We start from the raw sequence: 14,811 nt of genomic DNA, 5'->3' as shown, positions 1-14,811 counted from the left end.
TAGGAGATTACTGAGGGTAAAGGGCTGCAACCCACAAATCCCATACCCAGCCAGTATTTCATCCATTCATCCTGGTTTTCAAGAATTAAAAAAGCTGAACAACAACATGCTCTCGTCAAGAAAAATCATTCTAACCACTCAATCATAAAAAAGGAATGAAATAGTGCCACTTGGAACAACATGAATGGACCTGGAGATTGTCATACTGAGTGAAGTGAATCAAAGAAAGATAAAAGCCATATGATATCACTTATATGTGGAATCTTTAAAAATGATACAAATTAACTTACATACAAAACAGAAATAGGGTCGTAGACATAGAAAACAATCTTAGGATTATCAAAGGAGAAAAGGGGTAGGGGAGGATGAGTTAGTTGTTCGGGATTAGCAGATACAAACTACTTTGTGTGAAATAGATAACCACAGCACAGGGAACTATATTCGGTATCTTGTAATAAACTAGAATGGAAAAGAGTCTGGAAAAGAAGCTATACACACACACACACACACACACACACATGTATCTTTGCTGTACACCTGAAACTAACAACGTAATCAACTATTCTCTAATATAAAAATAAAAGTTAAAAACACAAATCCCCCAAATTAATTAATTAAATGGGTAATGACTGGATTTCTAAAAATTGGTAGTATGTAGTTTAATATAAATCTATCATAAAAGTCTTAGAACATGTAATATAAATATTAGATAAGGATTCTTAAAAGAGGTTGCTGCAAAGACAATTTTATAATCATCTAGAACTAAACTTTCAGAAAACCCTAGATGTTGGATGTGGTGAGCATGGAGGTAGAGTGGAGAAACAGCATTTGAAATTTCTCCACTAGAGCAGGAAGAGAAAATAGTCTAACAATATCATCTTATTGGGGTAAGGAATTCAGGGGAAAATATTCTGCCTTGGTGAGAAAAATAGTTGAGGTGCCTTATGTTCAAATAATGGTAACAAAATAAGTAATTGATTAAGAATACGAGAGAATAACAAGTTGCCATTAAAAGAATGGAAAAGTACAATGGAATGCCATTAACAATGGCAAAAAATAGAATGGATAGCAACTTAATAAAACCAGAAAAAAAGAAAAAGGAAAAAGAAGGACCATCAAAGTCAAATGGTATAGCATAAATACAACACAGAAGGAATAAAACCAAGTACACCAGTCATTCAGTAAATGCAAACGGACTTGATTCTATCAAAAGATCAAAAATGTCAAAATGAGTTTTAAAAAATGAAACCAAACCCAGCTATACAGTAAGTTATAAAAAAAAAAAAAGAAGAGGAAAAAGAAGAGATAGCAAGGCCAATACCATAAAAAACAGAAATGGCAATATTATGATCAGGAAAGGGGGAATTGAAGATGAAAGAACCTTCAAGAGACTGAAGAGGTATATCATGGAATAACAGAAGGCACAAGTGTCAAAAACTTTTATGTTCCAAGCAGCTCAGCAGCTAAATACAGAAGAAAGCAAGCCTAGGACTGAGCTTCGAAAGATGCCAACATTTACAGCTTGGGAAAAGAATAACAGCTGGGAACTTGCCTGGCGGTTCAGTGGTTAGGGCTCCTCACTTCACTGGGTTTGATCCCTGGTTGGGGAATTAAGATCCCACATGCTGTGCAGTATGGCCAAAAATAAGTAAAAATAAAAAGAATACACTGGAATGGGAGGCTAAGGAGTGATCAAGAAAGTAAAGGAAGAGCAGGAAGGTGGGTGGATGGTAATTTCTGGAAGCCTCAACCTACATACAGGTAAAGGCAACCCCAGCCACAGCAGTCAGACAACTTCAGGGTCAGAAAAGACAGAACCTGGGGAACAACATGCCCTTCCCTGCAGGCAGGCTGAGGGAGCCGTGGGTCTTTTCTCACAGCCCTCCATTCTTCCCCATCTGCAATTTGTAGCAGATTGTAATTGAGATGCACACTGCAGAATTAGGTTCTTTTATCTAAATGGGAGTTTTGTGGGCTTGGAGTGTTGTTAAGAAAGGAGCAGCTGCCTGATGTATGGGTGACATTGTGGAACACACCAGTAGTGGAAGTAGAAAGAGGGTGCCCATTATCTCCCATTAAAGATCGATTTAACTTCCTGAGACTTAAAAAGTGAGTCCATGTTAAGACAATGTACTGCTTCTGACCCACTAAAAACCCCCCTTTCTCTTCTATTGACTAATCAGGAGTCTATATTTATTGTCAAGTTTTAGCCATAGATTTAGGAAATTTTTTCTAATATCTATAGGAAATACAACTGTTTAACATTGGCAGATCCCATTTAATTTAATACAAGTCAGATCCCATTGCTGTGCCATAAGATATGCAGAGCTTTATTTTTCAGTGATGGGAATTTGTGGCAACTGGTAAGTTTTCAAAACACTTTCATTGTGCACATTGACTGCCCCCCTCCACACACACACACAAACATACACACACTGTCTTTTTTTTCTGGAACTGGTAGTAAATTATGAAAGAAAAATAAAGCTCTGCACAAAATACAGATATGAACAGAATGTCACGTACCTGGGATTGTTACCTCTTCCTAGCCTTCAGGGAGATGCTGTCATTTTCAACGTGCAGGGAACTGGGGCAAGAGGACAAAATGTAGCTGGCCTGATTCAAACAGGGGGAGGGAAGTGAAAGAATAGCTGATGTCCCAAACACTTCTTCCCCTGGTGAGGGGACTTGGGAGCTATTATTAAAGGGTATAAACTTGCAACTAGTAGATAAATAAATCTTGGAAATCTAATGCACAGCACAATGATTACAGACAACAATATTGTATTATATACTTCAAAGTTGCTAAGAGACTAGATCTTAAATGTTCTCATCACAAAAAAGAAATTTTAATTATGTAAGGTGATAGAGATGTGAACAAACTCTTTGGTAATTATATTGCAATTATGACCAACCTAGACAGCATATTGAAAAGCAGAGACATTGCCAACAAAGGTCCATCTAGTCAAGGCTATGGTTTTTCCCGTGGTCATGTATGGATGTGAGAGTTGGACTGAAAGCTGATCGCCAAAGAATTGGTGCTTTTGAACTGTGGTGCTGGAGAAGACTCTTGAGAGTCCCTTGGACTGCAAGGAGATCCAACCAGTCCATCTTAAAGGAGATCAATCCTGGGTGTTCATTGGAAGGACTGATGCTAAAGCTGAAACTGCAATACTTTGGCCACCTCATGCGACGAGTTGACTCACTGGAAAAGACTCTGATGCTGGGAAAGGTTGGGGGCGGGAGGAGAAGGGGATGACCGAGAATGAGATGGCTGGATGGCATCACCGACTCTGTGGACATGAGTTTGAGTGAACTCTGGGAGTTGGTGATGGACAGGGAGGCCTGGCGTGCTGTGATTCATGGGGTCGCGGAGAGTCGGACACGACTGAGCAACTGAACTGAACTGAACTGAACTGACACAAGTGATCAAAGCAACGTGTGGTACACTTTAAGCTTACGCAGTATATGTCAATTATATCTCAAAATTTTAAATGAATTTTTAAAAAACTTCCACTGAGTAGAACACTTGGAAATGGCTAACAACGTCCATTCAGGAATGTACCTTAAAAAGAAACAGATACAAGTAAGGTCTGTTGTTGTTGTTCAGTTGCTCAGTTGTGTCCATTGGGAGGGACCCCATGGGCTGCAGCACACCAGGCTCCCCTGTCCTTCACCATCACCAGGAGCTTGCTCAAACGCACGTCCACTGAGTCGGTGATGCTATCCAACCATCTTGTCCTCTGTCGTCCCCTTCTCCTCCTGCCTTCAGTCTTTCCCATCATCAGGGTCTTCTCCAGTGAGTCGGCTCTTTGCATCAGGTGACCAAAGTATTGGAGCTTCAGCCATGCTGAAGAGCCACGCTACCCAAAGTGCGGTCCCTGGACCAGCAGGATTGGCGTGACAGGGGAGCCTGTTAGAAATGCAGATGCAGGGCCCCATCCCAGACCTACTGAATCAGAATCTGCATTTTGCCAAGATCCCCACAAAAGTCTGCAAAGTGCCACTATGGACACATCTCCCAGTGAACTAATAAAGATTAGACACCCAGTGTGTTGAAGTGGTGTGCAGCCTGGACCTTTGTATCTTTACCAAGTTGCTCAGGGGACTCTGATGCTCGGCCCAAGTCTGAGCACCAGTGCACGAGAGCTGTGCTGTTCAACACAGGAGCCGGTAGTCACCTGTGGCAATATAGTTACATCTACATTTAAATTTATTTGAACAAAAATTAAAAATTCAGTCATACTAGCCACATTTCAGTGCTCACATGTGGCCACATGTGGGCTACACATGGCTAGTGGCTGCTCTCTTGGATGGTGCAGGTATAACACTTCCATCATTGTAGAGAGTTCTGTTGGACAGCACTAGTTCATTAGTTCTGTCTTGCCTACACGTCAGAACGACTGGCCATGGTTTTATTGTTGTTGTTAGTTTGTTTTAATATAGAATGCTTATTTTATTTTTTAAATGTTTATTTATTTATAGCCACACCTCACAGCATGTGGGATCTTAGTTCCCTGACCAGGGCTCGAACCCATGCTCCCTTCACTGGAAGCACAGAGTCTTCACCACTGGACCACCAATGAAGTCCCAGAATAAATAAAAGAATGTTTATTTTAGGTCTCATCCTATAGATACTTTATCTTCATAGAAACTTGACCTACTGTTTTCTAGTAAGGACACTATTAGGAAAACCAAGCTCTTGATTTCAATAAAATCTCACATATTTATATTCAGATACTCATGTGAGATACTGTCATTTTAAGACCCAAGCAGGACCATGTGGGGCCCTCCCCAAGGACAAAACCCTTTCCACATCCTTCATTTTGTGTTTGCAGAGAAAAGGCTTCAGCCTCTAGACCTTCCCTGAGTTCCAAAGGGCAGATTCAAACAGTTACTAATGAGGGAAAGGAAGGACTACAGAAACAGAAGGAACAGTTAAGAAACAACAGTGCAGCAGTGAAAGCAGAGTCCTGGTTCCTCCTCAAGGGGTATGCATAGTTGTATATTTCTGAGTTCTCCTACAGGAACTAAAGTCCTCACCCATGTGGAGGACGGTAACTTCAGGCTGAGCACAAGCATGTGGATCCCAGACTGGTTGGAACCAAAAGGCTGATGACTGAGATTCCTGGAGTGCCACCCTGTTATCTCACCACCACCAGTCAGAGGAAGGTCACATACACTGCATACCTTCCCCTCAATTTTGTCTATGAAAACTCTTCCCTGAAGACCACCAGGGAAATCAGGCCTTTGGGGCACAAGCCACCAGTTCTCCTTGCTTGGCCCTGCAATAAATTATTCTCTGCTCCAAATTTCAGCATTTCTGTTTGTTTGGCCTCGTGGTGAATCAGGTATACAAACTTGGGTAGGACAACAATTTAAGTTTGCTGAATTCCAGGCTATGATGCCGGGTTCTGCATAGGTAATTTCATTTTCCTTTTTATTAGCTGAAAAAAAAATCACATAAAAACACTAAGAGAAACATGAAAAGATTTCACACAACCATTACATTCTCTCTCTGACATAGTCATCTTTGTTCTGAGGCATTCCTCTCTAGTCCTTGCATACTTGTGTACAGAATCTGATTTTTCACAGGCCACCTTCGCCTGGCTGTTCAACAGGTTTACAACCATTACAAAACTGAATCTCAACAAGATCGGCCCCCACCCCCAACCTTCAGAATATACCAGAAAGTCATCTCCAGATGTCTGCCTTCCCGGGGCGGGGGGGCGTGGTTCTGATTTGTCCCACATATATCTTTGCACAAACATAACATGCCTCTTCAGCCTCTGCTCCCACAAAGACAGCAGTGCCCCAGGGCCCCAGGTTATTTAGCGGTGTCCTTTGCTGCTTCTGACTCCCAGAGATGACTCCATTTTGCACTGCAAGAATCTCAACGAGTCACTCCCCTGGGTTACATTCATAAGAGCAGCTCTGTATGGAGATTTGCATGATGGGGCACTTTCTCTTGCTGTATCTCCTTGTTCCAGCCCAAGCCCCTAGAAGATCTACTTGACATTTGACTACATGGAAATATCTTCCCTCCAATCAGCCACCCCCTAACCAAGTGTGTGCCTTTGGACTCTCCCTCCTTTGGGGTTAATAAGGAGTGGCCCTTATTCTCAATGGGGCTCAGTTCTAGAGGTGGGAGAGAGCCAGTGGGGCTACTCTCTAGTTGCAGTTTGCAGGCTTCTCACTGCAGTGGCTTCTCTTGTTGCAGAGTTTGGGCTCTAGAGTGAGCAGGCTTCAGTAGTTGTGGCATGTGGGGTTTGTTGCCTCATGGCATATGGGACTTAACCAGACCAAGGACTGAACTTGTGTCCCCTGCATTGGCAGGCGGGTTCTTAGCCACTGTACCACCAGGGAAGCCCTAATTACCGAAAGTTGTTTTTGTTTGGCATGCTGTTAAATTTTGTGCAAGTGTCTCACCCTATTCCCAAGCCCTGATGCTTTCCATCAGCTTCCTCTACGCTTCATTCAGGTAGAGCCATGGAGAGCCAACTGCTCATGCCATCAAGTCATACCTATAAAGCCCTCTTGGTACCCAGCTTAGGCCCTGAGCTACACATAGATGATTGCTACCTATTAATAGTTATAATCACAGCGTGCACTATATTATAATCTTCATAAACAATTGTTTTGTACACAACTTTCCTTGTTTCTAGGTTGCCTTGTGCTGTATTTAGTTGCTCAGTCATGTCCGGCTCTTTGCAACCCCATGGACTGTAGCCCTCCAGGTTCCTCTGTCCATGGGATTCTCCAGGCAAGAATACTGGACTGGGTTGCCATGCCCTCCTCCAGGGGATCTTCCCAACCCATGGATCAAATCCAAGTGTCCCACCCTGCAGGCAGATTCTTTACCATCTGAACCACCAGGGAAGCCCAAGAATACTTGAGTGGGTAACCTATCCCTTCTCCAGAGGATCTTCCTGACCCAGGAATCGAACCAGGCTCTCCTGCATTGCAGGCAGATTCTGTACCAGCTGAGCTACCAGGGAAGCCCTAGGTTGCCTTAGTTGCCTCTTGTAACAGCCGTAAGATAGTCCACTAGGCTGATGCACTATACTTAACTATTCTCCAATTACTGGATACTCTGCTTGGTTTCCATTTCTCATTCATTAATGAGTCCTTAGATCTACAAGGGAGCTGAGTGTTCAGGAAGAGGCTTGAGTGAGATTAATTGCTCTGCCTAAAAAATGGGAGGCTTTCTGATGTCATTTCGAAGTTTGGGGTTTGGACGGTTTATTTTTGTTTGTTTTCTGGTGGGGAGCAGATAAGAGAGTTAAGCAACTTATTGGGAAGCTGGAGTCCAAGTGGGAAGAAATGGTGGAGGGACATTTTCAAAAGAGAGATGTGTGATACTGAATATAAGGAATCAACTAAATGGAGGCACAACGGAGATCCTGCTGTGACTGCTGCATCTTCAGAAAACGTCTACCACAGTGCAAACTGACTCAGAGACACACTATATAGGGAGCTGTTAGGATATTTCAAATGTATACAAAAGAAGTCACTAAGAGATCAGTTCTAGCTAACAAAGGCAAAGACAAGAGTAAGAGGAAAGAAGAAGAAATGGCGGACATTTGAAAATCATGGCATTTGTTTTCTTTTCTGTAGCATTTCTTCTGATGCTAATTGGATGGTGTCAAGAGAAGAGGCCAGTACAGAGGAAGAAGATTGACAGGAGCATGCTTGTAGTCAAAATCCGATTAACTTGCAGCAGCTAGGAAGAACTCACTCCTGGGGAGCCACAGGGCACTTGAGTAAGAAGGAATATGAGGGGGTATTAGAGGATTTAGGCAGGCATTGAGCGGTTCTAAGAAGAGTTTACAGAAGAGGGGGCATGTTCTGAATTCCATGTTGCTAAGAGGTAGGAATAGTATAATAGCTGGGCATCTTCACGTTTCTTTAAGGGGGAAAAATTAAGAAGGGACTAGAATTATTAATATATTGGTAAAGAAGCTACAGTGAGTCCTGTTGGTTAAGGGAGAGGATGAACTATTAATCACTTTCTGGGTTGAGGAGTGCCCTTGACTTTTTCTAGTTCCTAACGTGGTCAGAGTGGCCTTCTCTGGACATTATTTATTTTCTACAAGTGCTATTTATCTTCAGCTGAGAACATCACAACCTAGCTGCCAGCAGGGCTATTTTTCATTTCTGCAGTCCCTCCTTTTGGCCAAGGGCAGTCAAGCGCAGCCTGTAGGATGCTCATCTGAGGGGTCCAGGTCCACACAAGTCAGGGCATTCTGCCCTTGCACAGCTGGATCAGTCATCAAGGGAATAAATCTGGTCGTTCACAGATGCCCCAGGAGATCTACCTCGATGTCTTTCCGACAGGCTGTATCTGCTCTGTGTCCTTTGATAGCGCCTGCACTTCAGTTATGCCTTTTCCCGCACCCCCATTTTTCTGAACAGATGCAAATGCTGGGTCTTAGCTTTGACTGTTTCCAAATGCCGACCCCAAGGTGACAGACTGCATACAGGTGGTTCACTGTGGAAAGTTACCCCTTTTAGCAATCGTGGGCCCAGCTGAGGGCCTGTAGATCTACCTGAGACCCTCATGTTCTTTGGATCTCCATCAGACCCAGAGAGGCAAGTCTTCACCCATCGGCCCATCCTCATGGTCAAGGATCTCCCCTGAGTCCCTCACCCTTCCAGGTATGTGGATTTGCCAGAATAACTGAGTGGCCCCCATAGGCATCCCTTGGCTGGCCAGTGTTAAACATTTCCTTGATATGTCAGAGATGATAATAGAAGTGCTGGAAACAAATCTTCCAGCATTTTGCCCCTGAGAGTTTTCAGTGATTTCTATGGCCACCATGTTAGCAGGCTGAAGTCTCCCAAGTGGCTGTAGTATATGAAATGTTGAAAGACCTTACACCTGAGCTGGCTGACCTGGCTTTACCTGGGCAACACTTGGCCTCTTAGAACTTCTACAAGTCACTAGCCAGGGTTCTGCCTACCTCTCCTGGGCCACAGAACCTGAAAGGTTGTTTCTGTCCTTGTGGGTGAAAGCCCTCAACATACACATCTCCCCACAGACCAGACCCCTCAGGGCCCAGTAATGAGAGGACGAAGGAAAGAGAGAAGGCAGACACACTAGCTTTATCCTGCTCTGGTGCTATCAAACTGGCTGCACAACTCCTCAGGACAATGCATCTCTATTTTCAGGAGTATAACTCTGGACAGTAAAATTTCAACCTTTAGCAGGTTAAGAAAGACTGGCCAGAACTGAAAAGGAGCCCAAAATGTACTGATTGAAATGGGTAATGTACATAAATAGCTGGATCAATTCACCTCTTGCTTAAAATCCTATTCTATTTGGAGCAATTTTCTTCCACTTCTAATTCTCTTACTATATACCCTTTCATTCAAAACATTAATTCTGGCTCCTTCTATAATTGAACCATCCACTAATCATTTCTAGGATAGAAACACATATTCCTAAGCAAAACTCTTTTGAACAGCTAAATTAAGCAGACAGTGGGTTTGTTTCTCTCATTTCTTGTCTGATAGTTAATAGAATTGCAAAAAAAAAAAAAAAAAACCTTTTTCAAAACCTTAAACACATGACAGCGTTTTTGTGCAAACTAAACTTTGGGAGGCCAGACAGATGTTTATATTTCAGTATTTAAGGTGAAAAGAGACAAAAATAATAAAAAAAAAATGTTGCCCCAAAATGATACTTACAAAAGCAACTTGAGAGTCTATAAAAACTACAGAGCAACTCTCTTCCCAAATAAAAGGAAAAGTACAGAGATACGGATTCTAACCTTGGGTGTTCTGGTAACTAGCTAAGTAACTTTGGGTATATGTCTGCATTTTCCACCAAATTTGTGAGTCCATTTTAAATAAACAAAGACAGAAATCAGAAAAGAAGTTTCCCGTAAAGAAAGGCTATCAGTATGAGGGGACAGGGAAGAAGTCGCATGCCCTCCCTGGTTAATTTCTCTACCACCGCTTCTATTCAGCCTTCCCTACCACTCAAAGGACTATCTAATCAGAGTAATTCAGTCTCCTCAGCAAAACAACCCTCCCCAGGATGTCAGCAGTGAGTAAGACCAGCTAAGGCTTCCCTGTTTTTGAAGTTGAGAGATAAACTATCAACTGGCTCCAAATTCTATCTCATTTATAAAATTAAAATTGAATCTGCTTAGGGTCAATGGTTGTTACTAAATCCAGTGTCATCCTTTATCGCTGTGGGGAAGAAACATTAAAGATCTGAGGATTTTGAGACCCTCCTGTTCTCACAAGATGAAAAAGTTCCTAGGTCATCAAATGCATGGTGTGGTAAACCACACAAGGGCCCAATTTCTCCCCTTTCTCCACATCTACAGCATTTGCCATGGAATTTGGTGATGCCTTCCTGCTGGGATACTCAGCCAAGTTCACAGCCTGGATTTGCGGGGCCCTGTGCAAAATAAAAACGTGGGACAGCCTTGTTTGAAAAGCAGCAAATGAGTGCTAATAGAGCTCCTAAAATATAGTTTTTTCTTCCACAGCCTTTCTCTCTCTCTCTCAACTTGCAATGGTGTTTTTACTTGTTTGTTTTGCTACTGTCATTCTAAGTTTTTTAAAAAGTTGTTTAATTGGCATCAACTTTGCAATTCATCTTTATATGTTACAAGAAGTGACACCTGAGGCTGGGACAGTCCAAGAAAAGTGTCCGAGGCAGGGATTCCATGCAAAGTTTGCTTTATTTGCCCTGGGTTGAAGATGACTTAAGTCTGGAGGCATATTTATCTTTGAATCTTCAGTGTGGGGCACAGTCTTGGATACATAGTAAATAATAAATATATATATTAAGGGAGAAGGAGAGCCAGGAAGTAAATGAGTTTGAAAATCCCTTGTAGAGCAATTGGCACTGCCACACATCACAGGTAGGAGAGAAAGATGGTGCACCCACTTTGGAAAACAGTCTGGCAGCACCTCAGAAAGTTCAACAGAGAGCTCCCTATGAGCTAGCAATCCCGCTCCTAGGTACAGACCCAAGACCAATAAAAACAAATGTTCATGGGGATTTCCCTGGTGGCCCAGTGGTTAAGCCTCTGTGTTTCCACTGCAGGGGGTGTGGATTCGATCTCTGATTGGGGAACTTAGATCCTGTATGCCGAGCAGCAGGGTTATAAAACATGTTCCAAAAACTTATACATGAGTGTTCAGAGAAGCATTATTCATAATAGCCCCAAAGTGAAAACAACTCTATTGTCCATCAACTGATGAATGGACATTCTTGTCCTGCCATAAAAAAAGAATGAAGTACTGATTCAGGCTACCACAGGGATGACCCCTAAACACATGCTAAGTGAAAGAAGCCAGTCACAGAGGACCACATATTGTATGATTTCGTTTGCTTGAAGAGTCTAGAAGAGACAAATCCCGGGAGGAATGAAGAATCACTGCTAATGGAGTTCCTTTTTAGGGTGATGACGATGTTTTGGAATTAGCAATGATGGTTGCACAACTTTGTGAACATGCTAAAAACCACTGAACTTTATGAATGTGATGGTATGTGAATTAAATTTCAATTTAAGAAGAACAAAACAATTCTGCCTGGGCCCATTTGGTAGTATTGTGTGACCTTTGAAAAGTAATGTAACCTCTCTGAACTAGTAGTCTTCCCGACTATAAAGTGGGAATAATAACACTTCTTTAGAACTGTCTGTGAGGATCCACTCGGATATGAGGTGGAAAGCCTCTGCTCTTCCCTGTTCTTGGTGTCACAGAGAGTCCTGGCCAGAATTCAGAGCAAACTGACACCACGGGGTCCCTTGCTTACCCTCTAACGGCGGGGAGTAGAATGTGGAGAAACATTCGTAAGAGAGTGGAGGGATCAGAGTTCTCTCTCTTCTTTCTCTGTAAGTGGCTTGTCTCCCCATCTGCCCTTGGAGTGGTCTGATGAAGTGGATGAAGTCTCTTCTTGGGACAGACTCCGTGCCTTGGAGGGACCAAGTGAGACCCCAGGTCAAAGGAGCTAGGCCCCTGCCACCCTGAGCTTGGCTGATCTCTAGGCTATAAGGGGCAGAGGAACAGGCTTTCTCAGGATCTGTGCCTGGTCCAGCTGCCCTCAGCACCTTAGAGTGGAGTAAAGTGTGAACAGTGTGCATGATCTCTTACTGGACCCGGATGCTCAGCAGGAATACACTTTCAGGGAGAAGAAGGCAGCCTCAGTGTCTGGCACAAACCGGGCTAAACAAACCCATCTGGAACTCCAGGCAGCAAGGTTCGGATACATATTCAAAAAGAATGCTCTTGAACTATATTTGCTCAAAATTATTTTGTGCGTGGTATTGATAAGGAGTGCTTTTGTATGTCCACCAGAGGGCGCTGTCTGCCTCCTTGGTGGCCACTCCAATGTTCTATCATCTATGTGGAGTTAAGTTGAACCATATAAATAATTTATGTTTTAACACCATGAAAGTGACTCCCCAATTTATACTTTGAATCCCAAACTTCCCTCCAAACACTGGTTCTACATTTTCAGTTTTCTGTTTCCTATTTCTGCCTGGATGTTCTGCTGACCCACGGAACTCTTTTGCCTCAGCTGAGCTTCTTCTGTGTGGACCTGAGACAGCTAATTCTATTCCACAGAACTTGAACTGCAAAAGGGTCCCCAGCTGAAACCCAGTCGCACTCTGCTGGCCCAGCCAGGCCATCTTTCTCTACAGTGCCCCAAAGCACTATAACAGCCAGCAGAGGTCCTGGGCACCATGCTCATCTTGTACTCAACTTGGTCATTTGCAAGTAGGTGCTTTGTTCTAGTCCATATCCACCAACATCCTTGAATGTCAAAATCATATCTTTTTTCCTGAAGTGTTAGTCACTCAGCTGTGTCCGATTCTTTATGACCCCTTGGCCTGTAGCCCACCAGGCTCCTCAGTCCATGGAATTCTCCGGGCAAGAACACTGGAGTGGGTTGCCATGCCCTTCTCCAGGGGATTTTCCCAACTCCATGATGGAATCAGCGTCTCCAGCATTGCAGGCAGATTCTTCACCATCTAAGCCACCAGGGGAGCCCACTTTTTCCTGGAGATCCACTACAAATGTCACTGCCATAAAACCTCTGGATTGCTTTCTCTCCTGCACTCCCACCAACTTTAAGTCTGTTCTCCAGCTGAATTTTCAAAGCACTTTATTTACTATGACATTTAGTCTTTTCTGCCTGGTACTCAGCTATTTTATTTTCTGGTAAAAAACACATAACATTAAACTGCTGCTGCTGCTGCTGCTGCTGCTAAGTCACTTCAGTCGTGTCCGACTCTGTGTGACCCCACAGACGGAAGCCCACCAGGCTCCCCCATCCCTGGGATTCTCCAGGCAAGAACACTGGAGTGGGTTGCCATTTCCTTCTCCAATGTGTGAAAGTGAAAAGTGAAAGTGAAGTCGCTCAGTCGTGTCCGACCCTTAGCGACCCCACGGACTGCAGCCTACCAGGCTCCTCCATCCATGGGATTTTCTAGGCAAGAGTACTGGAGTGGCTTGCCATTGCCTTCTCCAAACATTAAACTAACCATCGTTTAATCATTTTAAGTGTACAGTTCAGTAGTGTTAAGCATATCTGCACTGTTTTGCGACGGATCTCTATAACTGCTTCAATTCAAAACACTGAACCTTTATGGGAATGTAAATTGGTGCAGCCACTATGGAAAACAGTATGGAGGTTTCTTTGAAAACTGAAAATAGAGCTACTGTATGATCCAGCAATCCCACTCTTGGGCATATATCTGGAGAAAAACCCTAATTCAAAAAGATACAGCTACTCCACTGTTCTTAGCAGCATTATTTACAATAGCCAAGACATGGAAGCAACCTAAATGTCCATCGACAGATGAACAGATAAAGGTGTGGGGTGTGTGTGTGTGTGTGTGTGAGAGATGTGATGGAATACTACTCAGCCATAAAAAATGAAATAACACAATGTGCACCAACATGAATGGACCTAGAGATTATCACAGAGAGACAAGTAAGTCAGACAAGGACAAATATCATATGATATCACTTCTATGTGGAACCTAAATTGGGAGTTTAGCATTAATAGATACAAACTATTATATATAAAATAGATAAACAAAGTCCCACTGTATAGCATAGGGAACTATATTCAATATCCTATAATTAACTGTAATAGAAAAAAATGTATGTGTGTATACATATACTGAGTAGTTTCACTGTACACCTGCAAATTAACTACACTTCAGTTTAAAAAATGTACAAAATGAAAACTGAAGTTTTATATGCATGAAACACCAATTCCTCCAACTCTTGGTAACCACCCTTCCACTTTCTGTTCCTATGATTTTGACTACTTCAGATACTTCTTATAAGTGCAATGATACAGTATCTGTCCTCTTGTGATTGGCTTCTTTTGCTTAGTGTAATGTCCTCAAAGTTTACCCATGTTGCAGCATGCGACAGGATTTAAAGCTGTATAATACACACACACACACACACACCCCACTTTCTTTATGCATGTATCTGTCAGTGGCCTTTAGGCTGGATTACTTTCACCTATTTGCTGCTGCTGCTAAGTCACTTCAGTCGTGTCCGACTCTATGTGTGTGACCCCATAGACGGAAGCCCACCAGGCCTCCCCACCCCTGGGATTCTCCAGGCAAGAACACTGGAGTGGGTTGCCATTTCCTTCTCCAATGTGTGAAAGTGAAAAGTGAAAGTGAAGTCACTCAGTCGTGTCCGACCCATAGCGACCCCACGGACTGCAGCCTACCAGGCTCCTCCATCCATGGGATTTTCTAGGCAAGAGTACTGGAGTGGCTTGCCATTGCCTTCTCTGTCATCTATTTGCTACTGTGCATT

The sequence above is a fragment of the Moschus berezovskii genome, chromosome Y (genome assembly GCF_049115385.1).
Source record: "Moschus berezovskii isolate FMDL1 chromosome Y, NW_MosBer_1.0, whole genome shotgun sequence".
Classification (NCBI taxonomy): domain Eukaryota; kingdom Metazoa; phylum Chordata; class Mammalia; order Artiodactyla; family Moschidae; genus Moschus; species Moschus berezovskii.
This window is presented reverse-complemented; position numbering follows the sequence as displayed.